The 23,176-nt window shown below is 37.7% G+C and overlaps 1 long non-coding RNA gene across 1 annotated transcript; it reads right to left on the minus strand.

Annotated features, from left to right (window-relative positions):
- Positions 1–1,568: 1,568 nt before the first annotated feature.
- LOC150057215 (uncharacterized) lies at positions 1,569–9,819 on the minus strand. Its single transcript, XR_016537067.1, has 3 exons — positions 9,765–9,819; positions 3,636–3,689; positions 1,569–1,645 (listed from the first exon to the last, which is right to left on the minus strand). It is a non-coding gene; the product is annotated as an uncharacterized LOC150057215 (long non-coding RNA).
- Positions 9,820–23,176: the final 13,357 nt, after the last annotated feature.

Consider the following 23,176-nt stretch of genomic DNA (forward strand, 5'->3'; position numbering starts at 1 on the left):
CACTTGTATTTCTTCACCTGTGAAGAAATTGTTATGGCAGGAAATAAATGCATAGGATTCTGTGTCTTTGCCATCAGACCAAAGGAACACAACCAGTTGTAGTAGGATCTCATACACTGGCAATGTGGGAGTTTCCCTTCACTGCTCCCTACAATAGCAAAACACTATTGTGCAACTCATTTCTCATTTACTCATCAAAATGGAAAAGGGGCAATCTGACAGACAGAAGGTACACTGACAATATTTGGAAACTACCCAGAAATGATCAATCTGTTTCATAACATTTATATTTATGTATGTTTATCTACTTGTAGATATCTGACCTTTGCTTGAATTCTTCCGTCCCAAGATCTGGTGGGTCATTTTTATCGAAGCTAAAGAGAATTAAATTATAGATAATCAAATACCATGTGCAATCATAGTTTTACGTTTTCACTCAGTGTAGTAAGTTAATCTAAGACTAACAAATTTGTAGAAATCAAAACTTTTACATATTTAGCTAAATGAACAAAGGAATTTAATTTGGGGTAGGGGAGTTACATTTTATCATTTCAAAAGAAATCTTTTATGCATGGTCAAAGAATTTTTCTCTCTTAGTAAACCTAATACACTGCTCCCTACAATAGCAAAACACTTTTGTGCAACTCATTTCTCATTTATTCATCAAAATGAAAAAGGAATAATATGACAGACAGAAGATACACTGACAATACTTGGAAATTTCCCAGAAATGATCAATATGTTTCCTAAACATATACTTATACACGTTGATCTATATGTCTATATCTGACCTTTGCTTGAATTCTTCTGTCCCAAATTCTGCTGCATCATTTTTATCCAAGCTAAAGAGCATTAAATTATATACAGTCAAATACCAAGTGCAATCATAGTTTTACTTTTTTACTTAAGGTAGTAAGTTAACCTAACACTAACAAATTTGTAGAAATGGAAACTTTTACATATTTATCACTTCAAAAGAAAGCTTTTATGCACGGTCAAAGAATTTTCCTCTCTTACTAAACCTAACACACTGATTATTGGTATCATGTAGTTTAATTGTACATGCAACTCACTTCAGAAGAACTCAATCCATTATACAATCTGATTTTCAGCTTTCTAAGTCTGCTCTTCTCTCTCCCTGTCACTAACTTGGCTGATTTCTTAACTGCTTCTCACCAAAAGACAAGAAACTACAGCCTAAAAGCTGGACTCTCATCATACCTGAAAATGAGCCTGTCTACTAAGTACCAGATTTCTAGGGAAGGAAAGAGGCCCACCAACATTTTCACCTCAGAAACACTGAGACCACCTCATTGTTCCTGACTGGGACTCTCTCCTCCATTGTCTCAGTACAAGTTGCATGTAGGAAATAGGTAAATAAGGTAGAGAATAGGTAAATAAGGATACGGTTACTATGTTTTACTTCACAGTATACCATGACCAAGTATCTGCTGCCTGACGCTATCATTTTCAATTTAGTTTCAATACAAGAGAAGGATACATGAGGACACTGATCAGCTGTCATATAGATTGGGTACTAACCTCACCCTACAAGTGAATTTACACTCAGATGACAGAAAATTCAACTCACCAAATGTTAATGCTTGGGTCACAAACTGCAATGGCAGTTAATGCTGTGTCATCTCTAAAAAATAAAATAATAGAAAATCAGCCACAGAAAATCAGTTGGAACATTTAGAAGAAATCAAACTGTTTCTACAAGGCTGTGTACTAAAACCATAACTGTGTTCATCTGAGGAACATGCTCTGCCACTTGAGCTACATCGCCATCTCCAGCTCTTCTGTTCCCTCTAGCTATTTGCTCTGGTACTATGGTGTGAAGTAGGAGACCTGTACTTAGATGAAAAGCAGTATTTCCATTTTACAATAGAATGGATTTGAATCTCTTCAGGAACTTAAACATGGAACTTAGAAAAGTAAAGTTTTCACACAAGATAGAAGAATTGTTCCCCCTACCACAGTACCTAATGCCATCTTGTATGACTTTCAATGCAATGCAATTCAAGGGAGCTCAACCGGGAGGTCACAGCCAATATTCTGCTTCCTCTGTTCCTTCTATTCCCTTCTTATTTTCAACAATCATGGATGTCTTTACCGACTTACTTGCAGAGAGTACCAATGGGTGGCAGGCCAGAAGCAGAGAACTCTCCACTGCTAACCAGGACAGAGAGAACACCCTCTCCTCTGGAGTCTCAATCCTTCACCCAATTTGCAAAAAGAAAGAATGGCACAAAAAATTGCCCTTCCCTGACCTTCCAAATGGTTCCCACAATCATGGTGCTTAGTCTGTGTACAGCTTTCTACACAAGTCTGTCGACATTTGGGTATCTGACCACTTAGGGCTGTCTTGTGTGCATCCATGTGCATCCTGCTAGTTATTATCAACATCAATAATTAAATTACACACAGTCAAATACTGTGAGAATTCCAAAACCTACTTTTTCTCCCCAAATAGCTATAACTGCCTGAAAACTAACTCTACATATACTGTATATGCAAGGGGGTATTTCGTGTGCTTTCCTAAAAATATGGCCTCTCACTTCAATGAAATGTTCACCTGTGCTAAACAACCACTTATGCAAGACTGACAAATTCTTTTCCTAAACCACTGGTAGCACTGTTTTTATGGGTTTCCTTATCTTCCATTTCCCTTGCTATGGAATTAATCAAGCTGATCTACCACCTACATTTCTGCTTTCTCTCTTCCCTCCATGCTGGCACTATTGTTCTCTATCCATCCAGCCTCTCTGAGTGATAAAAAGGATTTGTATTTCATGAGTTATTCGCATTAATATCCAGAATATATGTTGGAATGATCGCACAGACATGCTTTTACTATTTAGTAGTATTTCACATTCACATAAAATTCTAACCCTCACTTGATGGTAAAAGCCTTCTCATCCCCTAAATAAATCACAAATGGTATGAGGGAGGTGTCTTCAGCTGTCACGTCTCCCATGAACATCTGATATCCTAGTCATTATATTTTAACCAGTCTCCTTCCCACAGCAATTGAAGGAGACACATCAGGGATGAATACGGCATGAAAAGATTCTCTGGTCTTTTCATCACCATCTCTTGAAATAGACATCCAGCACATAACTGTGTAAATTTTTGTTTAGGCCTGAACGTGAACTTAGAGGTAAGGCATTTTTGGATAATACATATCAAATTAAAACCCAGTAATGACCAGCCTTTACTCATTCATTCTGGAGGAACGGAGGGAGGGAGAGAGGGAGGAAGAGAGAGAGGGAGAGGGAGAGAACCATCCTCTAGCTAGAGAAAACAAATTCAATAGAAAGAAGTTTCTTAACCTGCTAAATCTTACAGCAAAACATTAAATTGTTTTTGGCCATTAAAATAGATTAGGAACAAGAAACATTCTTGATATTTCTTCTTAGAAATAGCTAACATTTTAGAAAGGAACTACTGATATTATGGCCAAAGTAAATTAGAAGAATATCAAAGACCTTCAATTGTCATCTATACTTACAGGTCCCTAATCTCAATTACTTTCTTTTCTGTGACTGTCCTTTCATGGATGACTGTACTTACATACATGTAAATATGCATAAATACACATGGGTGACATTGTATGTTTATTTGGACCTTACCCTTCATTGTTGGTTCCTTTGTCAAGTTCAGTTGAGGTATCAGATAAAATATCGCTAAAGAATGAAACCAAAATATATAGTCAGAGGCTCCCATGATTTTCTACATTTGATTACATGTCCCTCCTTTCTTTCTTCCATAACCCATTAAACATTCAGATTTTTGTTCCATTTCTATGTATTTTAATTTTTTCTATTGTTTACTTCCATGTCTATTTCTAGTTGAATTCCACCATAGTATGATAGCACATGGTAATATTATCTTTTCTTATATGTCCTGTTAAGACTTCCTTTAGACTCTGCCAAGAAACCTCTTTGAAGAATTACTACGGAGGAGTATTAGAGAAAGGAAAAGGAAAAAAGAGAATAATACTGCCTCTATGCTCTAAATATTATTTCCTTTGGGGAAAGCTTGGGGTTGCCTGGATGATACTTATTCTGGGACTGCTGGATGGAATATTCTGCAGATATGTGCTACCTTTGGCTCTGGGTCTTCAGTTAAATCTGCTTTCTTGAGGATTCTTTGGAAAGGATCTAACATGGTTGGGATCCATCAACTCATTTATGTTCAGCGATGTCTGTTGTGTCAAATTGGGTGCATTGAGGATTAGTTGCCTTTTTGTTGTTAATCATTACAGTGTCTTTAGCAAAATGAAATGACTTTCATGTTGTAATACTTTCAAGTTTTCTTTGCCAGATAGGAGTACATTTACATTTGCTTCCTTTTGGGTGCCATTCTTGGAATATCTCTTTCCATCCATTCACATCAAGCATGTGACTGTCTCTGCTAGGGAGGTGGACTTCCTTCTTTCTCTTTCTTACTATGTTTCTCTGCAGGTACTATTGGGTTTCCTCTTAGGGCCTGGGTGTTCTACTTTAGCTTTCTCTATTAAGATGAATACTCTACCACTTGAGCCATACTTCTGGCTTTCGGGAAGTAAACTGAATAAGAATCTCATAGGGTTTCCTGCCGATATTCCTATTTAGAATGCCACTGCTTTGTTCCAGAAAGGATTCTATCCTTTGGTTGACTGCATTTGTAACATCTTGGGAAGTGTAGCTGACATAATGACTAGAAGAAATTCTCCTCATGACCTATTCCTCTCTTACCCTAGTTGTTATAAAGAAGGAAGAAAGATGTGCATTTGTCTCTCAGTAGCTGGGCTGTCATGCCTGTGTCTTAGTTGCTTCCAATACTGCTTATTTCACATTTTGACATCTGTTGGTGTACGCACAAATATATTTCTTTCCTTCATGCTGCCTTTAGAAATATGTGTGGATATGTATATATATATATATATATATTCAGAGAGTCTTCCTAGATTTGAACTCACATTTCAATGCTAGATCCCACATAACATTCTACAGACACTTCTTCCAGGATAAGAAAGTCTCGTCATAAGGCACAACTATACTCTACATTTTCAGTCAAATAGCTACCTACTTTATACATGAAGTGATCAATTTTCTCTACTGCTATAACGCTGATACTTCATACTTCAGTATACATATAAGTAATTAAAATCAGTAGATAAATGAAGCTAGGTCATCAGTTTGATTCGAATGAAAGTATGTTGTTAATGATTACTAATAGTGGAACTGTCCCTCACTTAACAACAGTTTCTTAGTATTACCATATATGCACATGAAGGCATATATTACTTGGAAAGTTAGAGTGTAAATTCTGCACCTACACAGATTTTACTGATTATTAAGTCTTTTAACCATATGCTTCCTGTTGCTCATTAAGTTAACTACTGCCAGTAGTAAAGAGTAAATTGATAGGCCAGATACACAAAGAAGAAGAGAATAAAACTTTCTCTACACTTTCTCCAAACAACAAAGGAGGAAAGAAACAAGGATACAGTAAAGAAAAAGAAATGTGAACAATATGTCCCTTATGATCAAGCAGAATTTGGGTGATAAGGACTATTCTCTTTAATGAAAGATGCCAATGGTTTTAATGGTTTAAATATAATGAATTTAACCTTGACTCAATGATACACTGCCCACTAAACACGCATTTCATGAGTGAGTATGGAATGGAGGAATTTATTTCTGGAAAACAATCAAATGTAAGCAATGACAGAAAATTCTTGTTACACAGTTAAAAGAAAAGCACAGTAAACAGTGAAAAAGTATCAAGACTGGCAGGAAATTTTGTGAACTATATCAAATAAACAACCATGGCAGCATAGATATCTCCTGATTTCTGCTTTTCTGAGGTGTTATTCCCAAAGAAGGAAATTAGTCATAAGTGCTTGTCTCTAGACTTTCTTTATGGAGAACTCAGGTTAAAATATATAAAACTAACAAAAATAGAAACCCCATCTTGTTTTCCCCCTCCTCGTCTCTATTTCAAATAAGTGTATTAAAAGGGGGGGAAGGGAGGTTAGCCTAGTGGTAGAGTGCTGGCCAAGCATGCAGGAAGACTCGGTTTCAAGTCCTCTGTACCATGTACATAGAAAAAAGCCAGAAATGGTGTTATGGTTTAAGTGGAAGAGCTCTAGCCTTGAGAAAGTCCGAGCACATTGCCCAGGCCTTGAGTTCAAGCCCCAGGACCGACAAAAAAACAACAACCATGAATAGTCATTGTAACAATATAGGTATATAGTGCAGGAAACTGCTCTTCTATAAAACCAACAGCATGAAATCTTCAAGGAGACATACACTTGAATGACATTAGATGCATTCTATCCTTTGCTAGTAAGGAAAGATCAGTTAGACAAAAAATATCAATCAAAAAACATCAAAGTTTACTACAGTCCAAATTTGTTTAGAAGACACTTGAAAACATTTCATCTTTTAGCTGAAGAATATATATTCTATCAGAAGATCAGATGCTGAGCTACTAACCTAGTCTGAAGAAATCGAAAAACAAAATTGAAATCAAAAGTGTATCTTACTTTTTTCAATTCATGGGGCTTCAACACTAGGCCTCGGCTCTTTCTGTGAGCTCTTCAGCTCAAGACTACTACTACCTAGAGTCACAGCACCACTTATGGTTTTGCTAGTGGTTAATTGGAGGTAAGAGACTCACAGAGTCTCACAGGCCAGGGCTGGTTTTGAACTGTGATCCTCAGATCTCTGCCTGCTGAGTGGCCAGAATGACAGCAGCAGTGTATCTTATTTAAGGACATAGAGCTACAAAAATACTAAAGGTATTAGAGATTATATTAGATATGAAAGTTAACTGATAAGTAATTGATCAATCAGAGGACTGATAAACCAGGGAAGAAAGTTTAACTTACTTAAAGGAAATGGGAAAATATTGATACGATTGCAAAACACACTAACTTTGATATGGTAGTAAAGCTGATATTCCAGATGTGTAAGATGGAATAGTAGTCAGAGATAAGGCGTTGCCAGTGTGGGTAGAGGGATTGTGAAATGTCCCTTGCATTGTGCTGGTGTTTTATCAGTGTCTTACCTCCTGGGAACTACAGACAAATGAGAGTACCTTTTTGTTTCAGAAAAGGATTCCCTGCGACCTTGGCTCATTGTGAGTAGCTGACAGGCACCTAGGGATTCTAGGTGCTAGTTCTTGACATCACAGCACTCCATGAACCACTCTCTTTTGATCTGCTCTTCATATCCTGCTTAGTTTCAAAACACATCTGGATTACATATGATATTCATAGGTAGTCCTCTGTATCCTCAAAAGTCACCACCATCCAATTCTGATTTATCACTTGATGACAAAAAAATCAATTTACACTAACTGAAAGGAACTTTAAAAAATGGAACCAAGGGCTTTATTTTGTGTGATTGTTGTTTATAAGGTACTATGTTATTTCTCTTTTCCTTTTTCCTCTTTATGGTTAATTTCCTATTGGGATTGTATCTGACTTTATTATCTGGTATATTGTATATATTCTTATTTGGTTATTTGAAATAGGAAAGGAAAGGAGGGAAGACAAGATGATTGGGAGGGGTGGGGAAAAGAAATGGGAAAAAATATGAAAAAGAGGAATCAGTTTGTGACAAGTAATCTTCCTATTACCTGACGAATGTAAGTGTAACCCCTCTATACCTTGTCACGACCAAAAAAAAAAAAAATCAGCTCGCACACTACTTATGTCTTCATTTGAAGGAACAATAACAGTTGTTAAGTTGCTGTCCTTGTTGTGGACATATCAAAACATATAAAAATTAAGTGGGAAAATGTGGGAGGAAATGATACAATGTTCTAACACTACCGGGTTAGAAAACTGTGGTCTTGTTTTTCTACACAGGTGGTCTGTCAAATGTACTATGTGTCTAGGTCTTCTGTCTCTGTCAACCCTTCTTTTCCAGAGGTCAGAACTCAGAGCACTGTCCTTGCTACTCCCATGATCATGGCATGTTGATACTTCATGCCTAGGCTTGCCTGATAATGACCCTTCCCATTAGGCTTTCAACAGAATTTTAGATAGATGTGCAGACCTTTGGTTTACAGACGGGGCAAATAAGACAGGATAGCAATAGAAAGCCTTCCAGGGTATTCCTTTCTGCAGAAGTATATCTCCACTGAATCAACAAAAGGGTGCACTTCATGTGTGGATCAAGAAGCAGAGGCCCAATGATAAGCAAGAAAACAGATTAATCCTTGAAACCTGATTTGCAGCCCCACTACCGCACACATGTGGACACACACTCTCTTAGTCTCCTAGCTCTTTCATTGCAAACATAAATTTATTCACGAACCCTGTATTCACAGGTGTGAGCAGTAAGGAGCTTGTCATAATGCCGGGGAGTCATCTGTCTATACAATATAAATGGTGTCCATAAAGTATTCACAGTGTCACAAACCTTAGAACCACAGTTTTGAAAAGTTGGCATGAAGTTCACAATGAAAAGAATAGATATAGAGAAAGAGTATACCCATCAAAGAACTGGACATAGCCAACAAAATATGGAAAGACCCGAACAAACTTGTAGTCACTTTGATCTGACACTTGTATTTCTTCACCTGTGAAGAAACTGTTATGGCACGAAATAAATGCAAAGGATTGTATGTCATTGCCACCAAACCAAAGGAACACAACCAGTTGTAGTAGGATCTCATACACTGGCAATGTGGGGGGGGGGGGTTAGGAGTTTTCCTTCACTGCTCCCTAAAATAGGAAAACATTTTCTGCAACTCATTTCTCATTTACTCATCAAAATGAAAAGGAGTAATATGACAGACAGAAGGTACACTGACAATATTTGGAAACTACCCAGAAATGATCAGTCTGTTTCATAACATATATATTTATGTATGTTTTTCTATTTATAGATATCTGACCTTTGCTTGAATTCTTCTGTCCCAAATTCTGTTGGGTCATTTTTATCCAAGCTAAAGAGAATTCAATTATATACAGTCAAATACCATGTGCAATCATAGTTTTACTTTTTTACTCAAGGTAGTAAGTTAATCTAACACTGACAAATTTGTAGAAATTGAAACTTTCACATATTTAGCTAAATGAACAAGGTATTTCCATTTTTTTCCCTAGAAAGGAAATTCATATGCAGGAACTTATATTTTTACCTCTACAAAAGAAAGCTTTTATGCATGGTCAAATAATTTTTCTCTCTTAGTAAACCTAAACACTGTTTATTGGTATGTGTTAGTTCATTTGTACATGTAACTCACTTCAGAAGAAATCAATCCACTATACAATCTGATTTTCAGCTTTCTAAGTCTGCTCTTGTCCCTCCTTCTTTTCACATACTTGGCTGTATTCTTAACTGCTTCTCACCAAAGGACAGGAACAACAGCCTAGAAGCTGGACTCTCATCATAACTGTCAGTGGGCCTGTCCAAGTATCAGATTTCTGGAGAATGAAAGAGGCCCACCAGCTCTTTCACCTCAGAAACACGGAGACCACCTCACTGTGCCTGACTGTGATTCTTACCTCCATTGGCTCAGTAAAAGTTGCATGTAGGCAATAAGTAAATAAGGTAGAGAATAGGTAAAGAAAGATACGGTTGCTATGTTTGAATTCACAGTAGACCATGACCAAGTATCTGCTGCCAGATGCTGTCATTTTCTATTTAGTTTCAATACAGGAGGAGGAATAATGAAGACAACGATCAGCTGTCATATAGACTGTGTACTAAACTCACACCACAAATGAATTTACATTCAGATGACAGATAACTCACCAAATGTTAATGCTCGATTCACAAACCGCAATGGCGGTTAACGTTGTGTCATCCCTAAAAAGTGAAGTAAAAAAAAAAAAGACACAGAAAATTGAGTTGGAAACTGTAGAGGAAATCAAACCTTTTCTACAAGGCTGGGTACTAAAACCATAACTGCGTTCATCCTAGGAACAGGTTCTGCCACTTGAGCTACAGCTCCATCTCCAGCTCCTCTGTTCCCTCTAGCTCTTTGCTCTGGTACTCCGGTGTGAACTAACAGACCAGAACCAAATGAAAAGTAGTATTTTCATTTTACCACAGAAATACAGTTGAATCTGTTCAGGAAATTAAATATGGACCGGTTTCATGCAAGGTAGAGAATTTTTCCCAGTACCCCTACCACAGTACCTCTTGACATCTTGTATGAATTTCAGTACAATACACTTCAAGGGAACTCAACCTGAGATCATAGCTAATATTCTGCTTCCTCTGTTCCTTCTATTCCCTCCTTACTTTCAGTAATCCTAGATGTTTTTTACTGACTTACTCTCAGATTGGACCAAGGGGAGGCAGGCCAGAAACAGAGAACACTTCATTGTTCACCAGGACATTGAGAATTCCCTCTCCTTACAGGAGCCTTAATTCTTTACCCAATTTGTGAAAACACGGAATGGCACAGAAAAATTTCACTTCCTTGACCTTCCAAGGGGTTCCCACAAACATGGTACTTAGTCTCTGTACAGCTTTCTACACAAGTCTGTCTACATTTGAGTATCTGACAACAAATGGCTCTCATCTGTCAATCTATGTGTATTCTGCTCCTCATTATCAACATGAACCATTAATTTATGCACAGTCAAATACTATGGAAGTTCCTAAAGAGACTTTTCTTCTCAAATTGCTATAATACCCAGAAAACGAACTCTACATGTACTATATATGTAAAGGGGTATTTCCTAGAAATGAGGGCTCTCTCTCCAATGAAATGACTACCTGTGCCAAATAAAAACCTATGCAAGATTCACAAGGAGTTCTTTTCCTATGACCCTAAAGCACTGTTTACACTGTTTTTGTGAGTTTCCTGATGTTCCGTTTCCCTTGCTATGAAGGAAATTGAGCTGATCATTCATCTACATTTCTGCTTCCTCTCTCCCTTCCTTGCTTCCTCTGTCTGTCCAGCCTCTCTGATTCATAATAGGATTGGTACTTCATGAGTTATTCACCTTAAACTACAGAATATATGTGGAAACTAACACACAGACATGCTTTGGCTATTTAGTAATATTTGCCTTTCACATAAAATTCCAACCCTTACTTGATGGTAAAAGACTTCTCATTCACTAAATAAATCACAAATGCTATGAGGGAGCTGTCTTCAGCTGTCACGTCTCCCATGAACATCTGAAAACCTAGGTAAGTCATTCTATTTTGGCCAGCCTCCTTCTCACAACAATGAAATGAGACACATCAAGGATGAACATGGGCATGAACAGATTCGCTGGTCTTTTCATCATCATCATCATCATCTCTTGAGATAGACATCCAGCACATAATTAGGCAAATTTTAGATTGGGGCCAAAAACGCACCTTATCAGTAAAGCATTTTAGGAAAATACATAACAAATTAAAAAGCCCCTAATGATCAGCCTTTACTCATTCATTGAGAGAGACAGAGACAGAGAGAGAGAGAGAGAGAGAGAGAGAGAGAGAGAGAGAGAGAGAGAGAGAGAGGAAGAGAAAGAGAGAGAGAGAGACAGACAGACAGAGACCTAGAGACAGAGAGACACAGAGAGACAGAGAGAGACAGTGTGTGAGAAAGAGAGAGGGAGAGAGTGAGACAAACAGCCACACACACAGACAGACACAGAGACAGACAGACAGACAGACAGACAGACAGACCACCTTTAACTTGTTTTATCCTCTAACTAGAAACAACGGAGTCACCAGAACGATTAACCTGCTGAATCTTACAACAAAACACTAAATTTCTTTTGGCCACCACACTAAATTAGGAACAAAAAGAATTCTTGATATTTCTTTTTGAAAACACCTAAGATTTTAGAAAGTGATCTAGAGATATTACAGCCCAAGAATCTTAGAAAAATAACAAAGGCCCTGCAGTGTCATCAATACCTAAAATAAAGTTCTGTAATCCTAATCAGTTTCATTTCAATGACTATCCTTTCATGTGTGACTGTACTTATATACATTTAATTATGCATAGATGCACATAGATGAGAGTATATGTATATTTAGACCTTACCCTTCATTGTTGTTTGTTTCGTCAAGTTTGGTTGTGGTATAAGTTGAGGTGTCCCTATAGAATGAAACCAAACGTCATAGTCAGACTCTCTTAATGGTTTTTGTAGACTTGATTACAAATCCCTTCTTTCTTTCTTTAATAACCCATTAACCATTCACAGTGTTTGGTTCGATTTCTATCTATTTCAATATTTTATGCAATTTATCTTGCTATTTTAAGTTGAATCCCACCATAGTATGATAGGAAAGAGTACACTGACTTTTCTTATATGCAATTGTTAAGATTTCTGCCAAGAAATCTCTTTGAATAATTACTGTAGAGGAGTATTAGAGAAAGGGAAAGGGAAAGAGAATAATGCTGCCTCTAGGCTCTAAATATTATTTCCTTTGGAGAAAGCTTGGGGGTTGCTGGGATGATACATATTCTGGGACTGTTGTGTGGAATATTCTGCAGATATGTGCTGCCTTTGGCTCTTGGCCTTCAGTTGAATCTGGTTTCTTGCGGATTCTTTGGAAAGGATCCAACATGGTTGGGATCCATCTACTCATTTATGTTCAGCACTGTCCGTTGCGCCAAATTGGGTGCATTGAGTCTTAGTAGGATTTTGTTGTTAATAATTGCAGTGCCTTTAGCCAAATGAAATGACTTTCATGTTGTAATACTTTCAAGTTTTCTTTGCCAGATAGGAATACATTTACATTTGCTTCCTTTTGGGTGCCATTCTTGGAATATCTCTTTCCATCCATTCACAACAAGCCTGTGACTTTCTCTGCTAGGGAGGTGGACTTCCTTCTTTCTCTTTCTTCCTGTGTTTATGTGCAGGTACTATTGGGCTTCCTCTTAGGGCCTGGGTGCTCTCCCTTAGCTTTCTCAATTAAGACGGGTACTCTACCACTTGAGCCATACTTCTGGCTTTAAGGAAGTTAACTGGATAAGAATCTCATAGAGTTTCCTACCGATATTACTATTTAGACCTCCACCTCTTTGTTCCAGAAAGGATTCTATCCTTTGGTTGACTGCATTTGTAACATCTTGTGAAGTGCAGCTGACATACTGACTAGAAAAAATTCTCTTCATGACCTGTTCCTCTAGCTGAAGAATATATATTCTATCAGAAGATCATATGCTAATAACCAGATCTCAAGAAGCTGAAAAAATGAAATCAAAAGTATTTCTGATATTTTTTATTCAAGGGGCTTGAACTCTGAGCCTGGGCATTGTCCCCGAGCTCTTCAGCTCAGAGCTACCACTCTACTTCTTGAGCCCCAGCACCGCTTCTGTTTTTTTCTGGTACTTAATGGGAGGTAGGAGTCTCAAGGTCTTTAGTGCTAGGGCTGACTCTGAACCACGATCCACAGTTCTCAGCCTCCTCAGTAGCTAGGATTATAGGCTCTATGTATCTTTTATTTTTATAAAGACAGAGCTACAAATATCCCAAAGACTTTAGGGATTTTCATAAGACATGAAAGTAAATTGATAAGTACTTGATAATCACAGGTCTGATAAACCAAGAAAGAAAGTAAAAATTACTTCAAGGAAATGGAAAAATAAATGATTCTATTGCAAAACGCACTAATTTTCATATGGTAGCTCAAGTTGATGTTCTAGATGTGTAAGACAGAAGAGTAGTCAATGGTGGGGATTTGGTAGTGTGTGTCCAAGGATTGTGAAATGCCCTTTAGATTGTGCTGGTGTTTTTCCAGGATCTCAATCACAATGGGGACATGAAACATATCTTAATATATTTCTGTTTTGTCCAAATAAAATTAGAAAGATTCCCAGGCATACAATATCGAGATGAGGTAGAAACTTAGTTGATGTCATTTTCTAGTGCTGGAAAACTCTCCCTGAACATCAGAAATCTGTCTCCACATTTCTCTATTTATTAGGTATCTTCAGTATCCATACATGCAAAGAAACTGAAGTGAAGCTTTTTGCAGAAATTAAACTTTTACACCTGCAAAAGATGATTTTTATCCAAGGTTTAATAACACTATAAACAAATAAATTTTCCTAACCTGGTGGATAACAGCCTCATCTTCTTGCACCCAACTCAATTCAAAGGGACTCAAGAGTTATATCTAATTTCCGCATGCCACTGGCCTTCCACTCCCAGCTCTATTTCCTGCCCCTCAGTTAGGGACAAGAAAGAACAGTCTAAAAGCAGGGCTCCCATTCAGTGTGAATGTGCTTCTTCCTCTTGTGCTCTTCAGACACCTGGGACTACCTTTAGGTTTCAGAAAGGGATTGCCAGGTCCCTGGGCTTCTGGTGAGTAGCTCATAGGCTCTGTGATAATCTCAGGATTCTGGGTGCTAGTTCTTGACTTCACAGCACTCCGTGAGCCACTGTCTTATGATCTGCTCTATCATTTCTCCTTAGTTTCAAAACATATCATGATTCCATGTGATATGGATAGGTAGTCCTGTGTACTGTGAAAATTCATCATTGTCCAAAATGGTTTATCATTTAGATGATCAAAAACTCAACTCACACTAAATGAAAGGAACTCTAGGATATGGAAACAAGAGCTTTATCTTGTGTGATTGCTGTTCTTAATGTACTATGTTATTTCTCTTCTCTTTTTTTCCCCATATGCTTAATCTCATGTTGTTACTGTATCTGGCTTTGTAACCTGGCACACAGTATATACGTTTATTTCCTTGTTTGAAATAGAAAAAGGAAGTAGAAAAAACAAGATGATTGGGAGGGGGAAGGCACATGGGCACAATAACATGAGAAGGGGTATCATTGTGTGAGAAGTCATGCATCTACTATCTGGCAGATGTAATTGTAACCCCTCTATGCATTACCCCAACAATCAAAAATAAAATAAAAGTTAAAATTAGTCAACTCACCCCCCCTTGATGTCTTCATCTGAATGAACAACAACTTTGGTTAAGCTGCTGTCCTCACTGTGGATATATTGAAACATACAGAAATTAAATCGGACAATGTAGGAAGAAGTGATGCATTTTTCTGACACTTCTCGGTTAGAAAACTATGGCCTTGTGTGTGCTACACAGGTCATCTGTCAAATGTACTATGTCTCTAGCTCTTCTGTCTCTGCCAAACCTTCATCCAGTACTGAAGTCTCAACTCAGAGCCCTGTCCTTGCTACACCTTTAGTCATGGCCTGGTGAGCCTTCATGCCTAGGCTTGCCTGTTTAATGACACTTTCACTTAGTCTTTCACCAGAACTCGAGATGGATGTGCAAGCCTTTGTTCACAGATGTGATTCTGCTTTCCAGGGGTGTGGTAGATGTGGGGGGAAGACCACCAGAGGATGGCAAGATGACGCCATCCAGGGTAGAAAATCCTTTCTGTGGTAGGCCATCTCCAATGAATCAGCAAAAAGGTGTGCTGCACGTGTGTATCAAGAAGCAGAGCCTCAGTGATAAGTAAGAAAGGAAAACATTCCTGGAGCCCTGACTTGAAGGGATATCACAGTACCGTCCTTCAGCCACATATGTATGGAGTCTCTCTCTCTAACTCTCTGTCTCGTAGCTCTTTCATTGAAAATGTACATTTATTCATGAACCATGTATTCACAGATGTGAGTTGTAAGGACCTTGTCATAATGTCACCGAGTCATCTGATTATCCAATATAAATGGTACAGAGACAGTGTTTATAGTTACACAAAACTTAGAACCACAGTTTTTAAAAGTTGGCATTAAGTGCACAATGAAAGGTATATGTAAAAATTAAGGTCCAGACCTAGGGAAAGGGAATACCCATCAAAGAATCAGACATAGCCAAAAAACTACGGAAAAGATCAAACAAAGTTGTATAGCCACTTTGAACTGACACTTGTATTTCTTCACCTGTGAAGAAATTGTTATGGCAGGAAATAAATACATAGAATTGTATGTCATTGCTGTCAGAAAAAAGGAGCATAACCAATTGTAGTAGGTTCTCATACACTGGCAATGTGCAGGGTTTGGGGGGTTTTCCTGCACTGCTCCCTAAAATAGCAAAACACTTTGTGCAACACCTTTCTCATTTACTCATCAAAATGAAAAGGAGTAATATGACAGACAGAAGGTACGCTGAAAGTATTTGGAAACTACCCAGAAATGATCAGTCTGTTTCATAACATATATATTTATGTATGTTTTTCTATTGATAGATATCTGACCTTTGCTTGAATTCTTCTGTCCCAAATTCTGTTGAATCATTTTTATCCAAGCTAGAGAATTAAATTATATACAGTCAAATACCATGTACATTCATAGTCTTACTCAAGGTAGCAAGTTACCCAAACACTAGTGAATTTGTAGAATTTCCATACTTAGCTAAATAAACAGAGGAATTCTACTATTACCCAGAAAGGAAATTAATTTCTGTGGAAACTTACATTTTTATCTCTTCAAAAGAAAGCTTTCGTGCACAAGTAAAGAAATTTCCTTTCTTAGTAAACCTAACACAATGTTTATTGGTATCATGTACTTTCATTGTACATACAACTCACTACAGAGGAACTCAATCCTTTATGCAATCTGATTTTCAACTTTCCAAGTCTGCTCTACCCCCTCCTTACTTACATTAACTTGCTGTTTTCTTAACTGCTTCTCACCAAAAGAGAGTCCAAAAGCTGGACTGTCATCAGAACTGTTAGTCCAAATATTACATTTCTGAAGTATAAAAGAGGCCCACCGGCTCTTTTCACCTCAGAAACACTGAGACTACCTCATTGCTCCTCATTGGGATTCTTACCTCCATTGGCTCAGTGCAAGTGGCATGAAGGCCCTGATAATAGGTAAATAAAGATATGCTTGCTACTTTTCACTTCATAGCAGACCATGACCAAGTATGTGCTAACTGACTCTATCATTTTCTTTTACTTTCAATACAAACAAAATGATTACAGGAGGACACTAAGAAGCTGTCATATAGATTGTGTAATAAATTCACACTACAAATGAATTTACACTCAGATGAGAGATAATACAACTTACCAAATGTTAATGGTAGGGTCACAAACTGCAATTTCAGTTAATGTTGTGTTATCTCTAAAAAATAAAATAAGACACAAACAATTGATTTGGAACATACAGAGGAAATGAAACTTTTCGACAAAGCTGGATATTAAAACCATGACTGTGTTCATGTAGTATCATGTATGCCATTTGAGCTACAGCTCCATCTCCAGCTCCTCTGTTCCCTCTAGCTCTTTGCTCTGGTATTCCGGTGTGAACTAACAGACCAGAACCAAATGAAAAGTAGTATTTTCATTTTACCACAGAAATACAGTTGAATCTGTTCAGGAAATTAAATATGGAACGGTTTCATGCAAGGTAGAAGAATTTTTCCCAGTACCCCTACCACAGTACCGCTTGACATCTTGTATGAATTTCAATAAAATACTCTTCAAGGGAACTCAACCTGAGGTCATAGCTAATACTCTGCTACCTCTGTTCCTTCTATTCCCTCCTTACTTTCAGTAATCCTAGATGTCTTTACTGACTTACTCTCAGATTGGACCAATGGGTGGCAGGCCAGAAGCAGAGAACTCTTCACTGCTCAGCAGGACAAGGAGAACTCCCTCTCCATACTGGAGTCTCAATCCTTCACTCAATTTGCAAAAAAGACGGAATGGCACAGACAAAATTACACTTCCCTGACCTTCTAAATTGTTCCCACAAATACGGTGCTTGTTCTCTGTACAGCTTTCTACACTACTCTGTCTATACTTGGGTATTTGACACATATGGCTGTCCTCTGTCAATCTATGTATGTTCTGCTCCTCATTATCAACATGAACCATTAAATTATGCACAGTCAAATACTATGGAAGTTTCTAAAGGGACTTTTTCTTCCCAAATTGCTATAATACCAGGAAAACAAACTCTACATATACTATATATGTAAGGGGGTATTTCCTGTGCTTTCCTAGAAATGAGGCCTCTCTCTCCAATGAAATGATTACCTGTGCTAAATAAAAACCTATGCAAGATTCACAAGGAGTTCTTTTCCTATGACCCTAAAGCACTGTTTACACTGTTTTCGTGGGTTTCCTGATGTTCTGTTTCCCTTGCTATGAAGGAAATTGAGCTGATCATTCATCCACATTTCTGCTTCCTCTCTTCCCTCCTTGCTGGCACTACTGTCCTCTGTCTCTCCAGCCTCTCTAATTCATAAAAGGATTTCTAGTTCATGACTTATTCACCTTAACCTACAGAATATATGTGGAAACAAAAACACAGACATGCTTTGGCTGTTTAGTAATATTTGCTTTTCACATAATATTTCAACCCTAACTTGATGATAAAAAAAACTTCTCTTTCACTAAATAAATCACAAATGGTATGAGGGAGGTGTCTTCAGCTGCCACTTCTCCCATGAACAACTGAAATCCTAGGCAAGTCATTCTATATCAGACAGTCTTCTTCCAACAGCAATGAAATAAGACACATCAGGGATGAACATGGGCATGAGCAGATTCGCTGGTCTTTTTATCATCATCATCATCTCTTGAGATAGACATCCAGCACATAATTAGGCAAATTTATGTGTGGGGCAGAAAACGCACCTTAGCAGTAAGGCATTTTAGAAAAATACACATCAAATTAAAAATCCCCTAATAATCAGCCTTTTCTCATTCATCGAGACAAAGAGACAAGGAGAGATACAGAGAGACAGACAGACAGACAGACAGAGAGAGAGAGAGAGACAGAGAGAGAGAGAGAAAGAGCTCACAACTGTAACTTATTTTATCCTCTAGTTATCAGAGAGACGTTTTTAAATTGCTGAGCCTTACAACAAAACACTAAATTGCCTTTGAACACAACAATAGATTAGGAACAATAACTCTTGACATTTCTTCTTGGAAACACCTAAGATTTTAGAAAGTTATCTACTGATATTACAGCCCAAAAATCTTAGAAAAATATCAAAGGCCCTGCAGTGTCATCAATACCTAAAATAAAGTTCAATAATCCTAATCACTTTCTTTTCAGTGACTATCCTTTTATGTATGACTGTACTTACATACATTTTATTATGCATAGATGCACATAGATGAGAGTATATATATATATATATATATAGACCTTACCCTTCATCGTTGTTTGTTTCGTCAAGTTTGGTTGTGGTATAGGATGAGGTGTCCCTATAGGATGAAACCAAATGTCATAGTCAGACTCTCTAATGGTTATTATAGACTTGAATACATATCCATCCTTTCTTTCTTCAATAATCAATTAACCATTCAAAGCATTTTGTTCCATTTCTATGTATTTCAATATTTTCTGTCTTTTATCTTTTGTCTATTTTCAATTGAATTCCATCATAGTATGATAGCAAACAGTAACATTGTCTTTTCTTATATGTGATTGTTAAGACTTCCTTTATACTCTGCCAAGAAACCTCTTTGAATATTTACTGTAGAGGAATATTAGAGCAAGGGAAAGGGAAAAAGAGAATAATGCTGCCTCTATGCTCTAAATATTAATTTCCTTTGTAGAAAGCTTGAGGGTTGCTGGGATGATATTTATTCTGAGAATGTTGTGTGGAATATTCTGCAGATATGTGCTGTCTTTGGCTCTTGGCCTTCAGTTGAATCTGGTTTCTTGCGGATTCTTTGGAAAGGATCCAACATGGTTGGGATCCATCTACTCATTTATGTTCAGCGATGTCTGTTGTGTCAAATTGGGTGCATTGAGGATTAGTTGCCTTTTTGTTGTTAATCATTGCAGTGTCTTTAGCAAAATGAAATGACTTTCATGTTGTAATACTTTCAAGTTTTCTTTGCCAGATAGGAGTACATTTACATTTGCTTCCTTTTGGGTGCCATATTGGAATATCTCTTTCCATCCATTCACATCAGGCCTGTGACTGTCTCTGATAGGGAGGTGGACTTCCTTCTTTCTCTTTCTTACTGTGTTTATGTGCAGGTACTATTGGGCTTCCTCTTAGGGCCTGGGTGTTCTCCCTTAGCTTTCTCTGTGAAGAAGGTACTCTACCACTTGAGCCATACTTCTGCCTTTCAGGAAGTTAACTGGATAAGAATTCCAGAGTTTCCCACCGATATTACTAATTAGATCTCCACTGCTTCATCCAGAAAGGATTATATCACTTGGTTGATATTCAAGGGGCTTGAACTCTGAGCCTGGGCATTGTCCCTGAGCTCTTCAGCTCAGAGCTACCACTCTACTTCTTGAGCCCCAGCACCGCTTTGGGGTTTTTTTTGGTTGTTAATGGGAGGTAGGAATCTCTAGGTCTTTAGTGCCAGGGCTGTGTCTGATCCATGATCCACAGTTCTCAGACTCTTCAGTAGCTAGGATACAGGCTCTATGTATCTTTTATTTTTATAAAGACAGAGCTACAAATATCCCAAAGACTTTAGGGATTTTGATAAGACATGAAAGTAAATTGATAAGTACTTGATCAATCACAGGTCTGATAAACCAAGAAAGAAAGTAAAAATTACTTCAAGCAAATAGAAAAATAAATGATTCTATTGCAAAACACACTAATTTTTATGTGGTAGCTCAAGTTGATGTTCTAGATGTGTAAGACAGAAGTGTAATCAACAGTGGGGATTTGGTAGTGTGTGTCCAAGGATTGTGAAATGCCCTTTAGATTGTGCTAGTGTTTTTGCAGTATCTCAATCACAACAGGGACATGAAACATATCTTTTATATATTTCTGTTTTTCCAAACAAAGTTAGAAAGATTCCCAGGCACACAATATAGAGATGATATAGAAACTTAGTTAATGTCTTTTCCTTTGTTGGAAAATTTTCCCTAAACATCAGAAATCTGTCTCCACATTTCCCTAGAAAGGAAATTAATTTCTTTGGGAATTTACACTGTTATCTCTTCAAAAGAAAGTTTCTATGCACAAGTAAAGAAATTTTCTTTCTTAAAATTAACAAAATATTTATTGGTATCATGTAGTTTAATTGTACATGCAACTCACTACAGAGAAACTCAATCCTTTATGCAATTTGATTTTCAGCTGCCTAAGTCTGCTCTACTCCCTTGTTATTTTCACTGACTTGGCTCTTTTCTTAACTGCTTATCAACAAAATACAAGGAACAACAGCCGAGAAATTGGACTCTCATCAGAACTGACAGTGGGCCTGTCTAAGAAACAGATTTCTGGAGAAGGAAAGAGGCCCAACAACTCTTTTCACCTCAGAAGCACTGAGACAACCTAATTGTTCCTGACTGGGATTCGTGTCTCTATTAGCTCAGTGCAAGTTGCACGTAGGCACTGATAATAGGTAAATAAGGATATGATTGCTAATTTCACTTCATGGCAGACCATGACCAAGTATGTACTAATTGACTCTATCAATTTCTACTTAGTTTCAGTACAAAAATAACTATTACATGAGGATACTGATAAGCTGTCACATAGATTGTACACTAAACTCACACTACAAATGAATTTACACTCAGAGGACAGATAACACAACTTACCAAATGTTAATTCTTGAGTCACAAACTGCAATTGCAGTTAACGTTGTGTCATCTCTAAAAAATAAAATAAAATAAGACACAGAAAACTCATTTGGAACATACTGCAGAAATCAAACTTTTCTACGAGGCTGGGAACTTAAACCATGTCTGTGTTCATGCTAGGATCATGTTTGCCACTTGAGCTGCAGCTCCATCTCCAGCTCTTTGGTTCCATCTAGCAATTTGCTCGAGTACTCTGGTGTGAACTAAGAGACCAGAACCAAATGAAAAGCAGTATTCTCATTTTACCACAGAAATGCAGTTGAATCTCTTCAGGAAATTAAATATGGACCGTTTTAATCCAAGGTAGAAGAATTTTTCCCAGTAGCCTAACACTGGACCTAATGCTATCTTGTATGACTTTCAATATGATGTTGTTCAAGGGAACTCAACCCTGAGGTCATACCTAATATTCTGCTTCCTCTGTTCCTTCTATTCCCTCCTTACTTTCAGTAATCCTGGATGTCTTTATTGACTTACTCTCACATTGGACCAATGGGTGGCAGGCCAGAAGCAGAGAACTCTTCACTGCTCACCAGGACAGTGAGAACTCCCTCTCCTTACTGGAGTCTCAGTCCTTCACCCAATTTGCAAAATGATGGAATGGCACAGACAAAATTGCACTTCCCTGACCTTCCAAATGGTTCCCACTAACATGTTCCTTCATCTCGGTACAGCTTTCTACACAAGTCTGACTGTATTTGGGTATCTGACCTCTTATGGCTGTCCTCTGTAGATCTCTGAGTGTTCTGCTCTTCATTACCAACATGAACCATTAAGTTATGCACAGTCAAATACTATGGAAATTCCTAAAACTACTTTTTCTCTCCAAACAGCTATAACTAGCTGAATACTAACTCTAAATACTCTTTATATGCTAGGGGTTATTTCCTGTGTTTTCCTAGAAATGAGGCCTCTCTCTTCAATGAAATGTGATACACAAAGATTTATGCAAGGTGTAAAAGGAGTTTTTTTCACATGACCCTAAACCACTTTTTGCAGTGATTTTGTGGGTTTCCTTATGTTCCATATCCCTTGCAATGAAGAAAATGGAGCTGATCAACCATCTACATTTCTGCTTCCTCTCTCCCCTCCTTGCTAGCACTACTGTCCTCTGTCTGTCCAGCCTCTCTGATTCATAAAAGGATTTGTAGTTCATGAGTTATTCACCTTAATCTACAGAATATATGTGCAAACAAACACACAGACATGCTTTGGGTATTACCTTTCACATAAAATTCCAACCATCACTTGAAGGTAAAAGACTTCTCATCCACTAAAAATATCACAAATGGTATGAGGGAGCTGTCTTCAGCTGTCTGTTTTCCCAAGAACACGTGAAATCCTAGGCAAGTCCTTCTATTTTAGCCAGCCTCCTTCCCACAGCAATGAAATGAGACATATCAGGGATGATCATGGACATGAAAAGATTCTCTGGTCTTTTCATCATCATCTCTTGAGATAGACATCCAGCACATAATTAGGCAAATTTTTGTTTGGGACTGAAAACACACCTTAACAGTAAGGCATTTCTGGAAAATACACATCAAATTTAAAAACCCCTAATGACCAACCTTTTCTGTCATTGAGACATAGAGAGAGACAGGGAGAGACACACAGAGACACAGAGAATAGACAGAGAGAGAGAAACAGAGACAGTCAGTCAGACAGACAGACAAAACCCCTGTAACTTGCTTTATCCT

This window comes from Megascapheus bottae, chromosome 11, assembly GCF_031878675.1.
Source record: "Megascapheus bottae isolate mThoBot1 chromosome 11, mThoBot2.hap1, whole genome shotgun sequence".
NCBI classification, from domain to species: domain Eukaryota; kingdom Metazoa; phylum Chordata; class Mammalia; order Rodentia; family Geomyidae; genus Megascapheus; species Megascapheus bottae.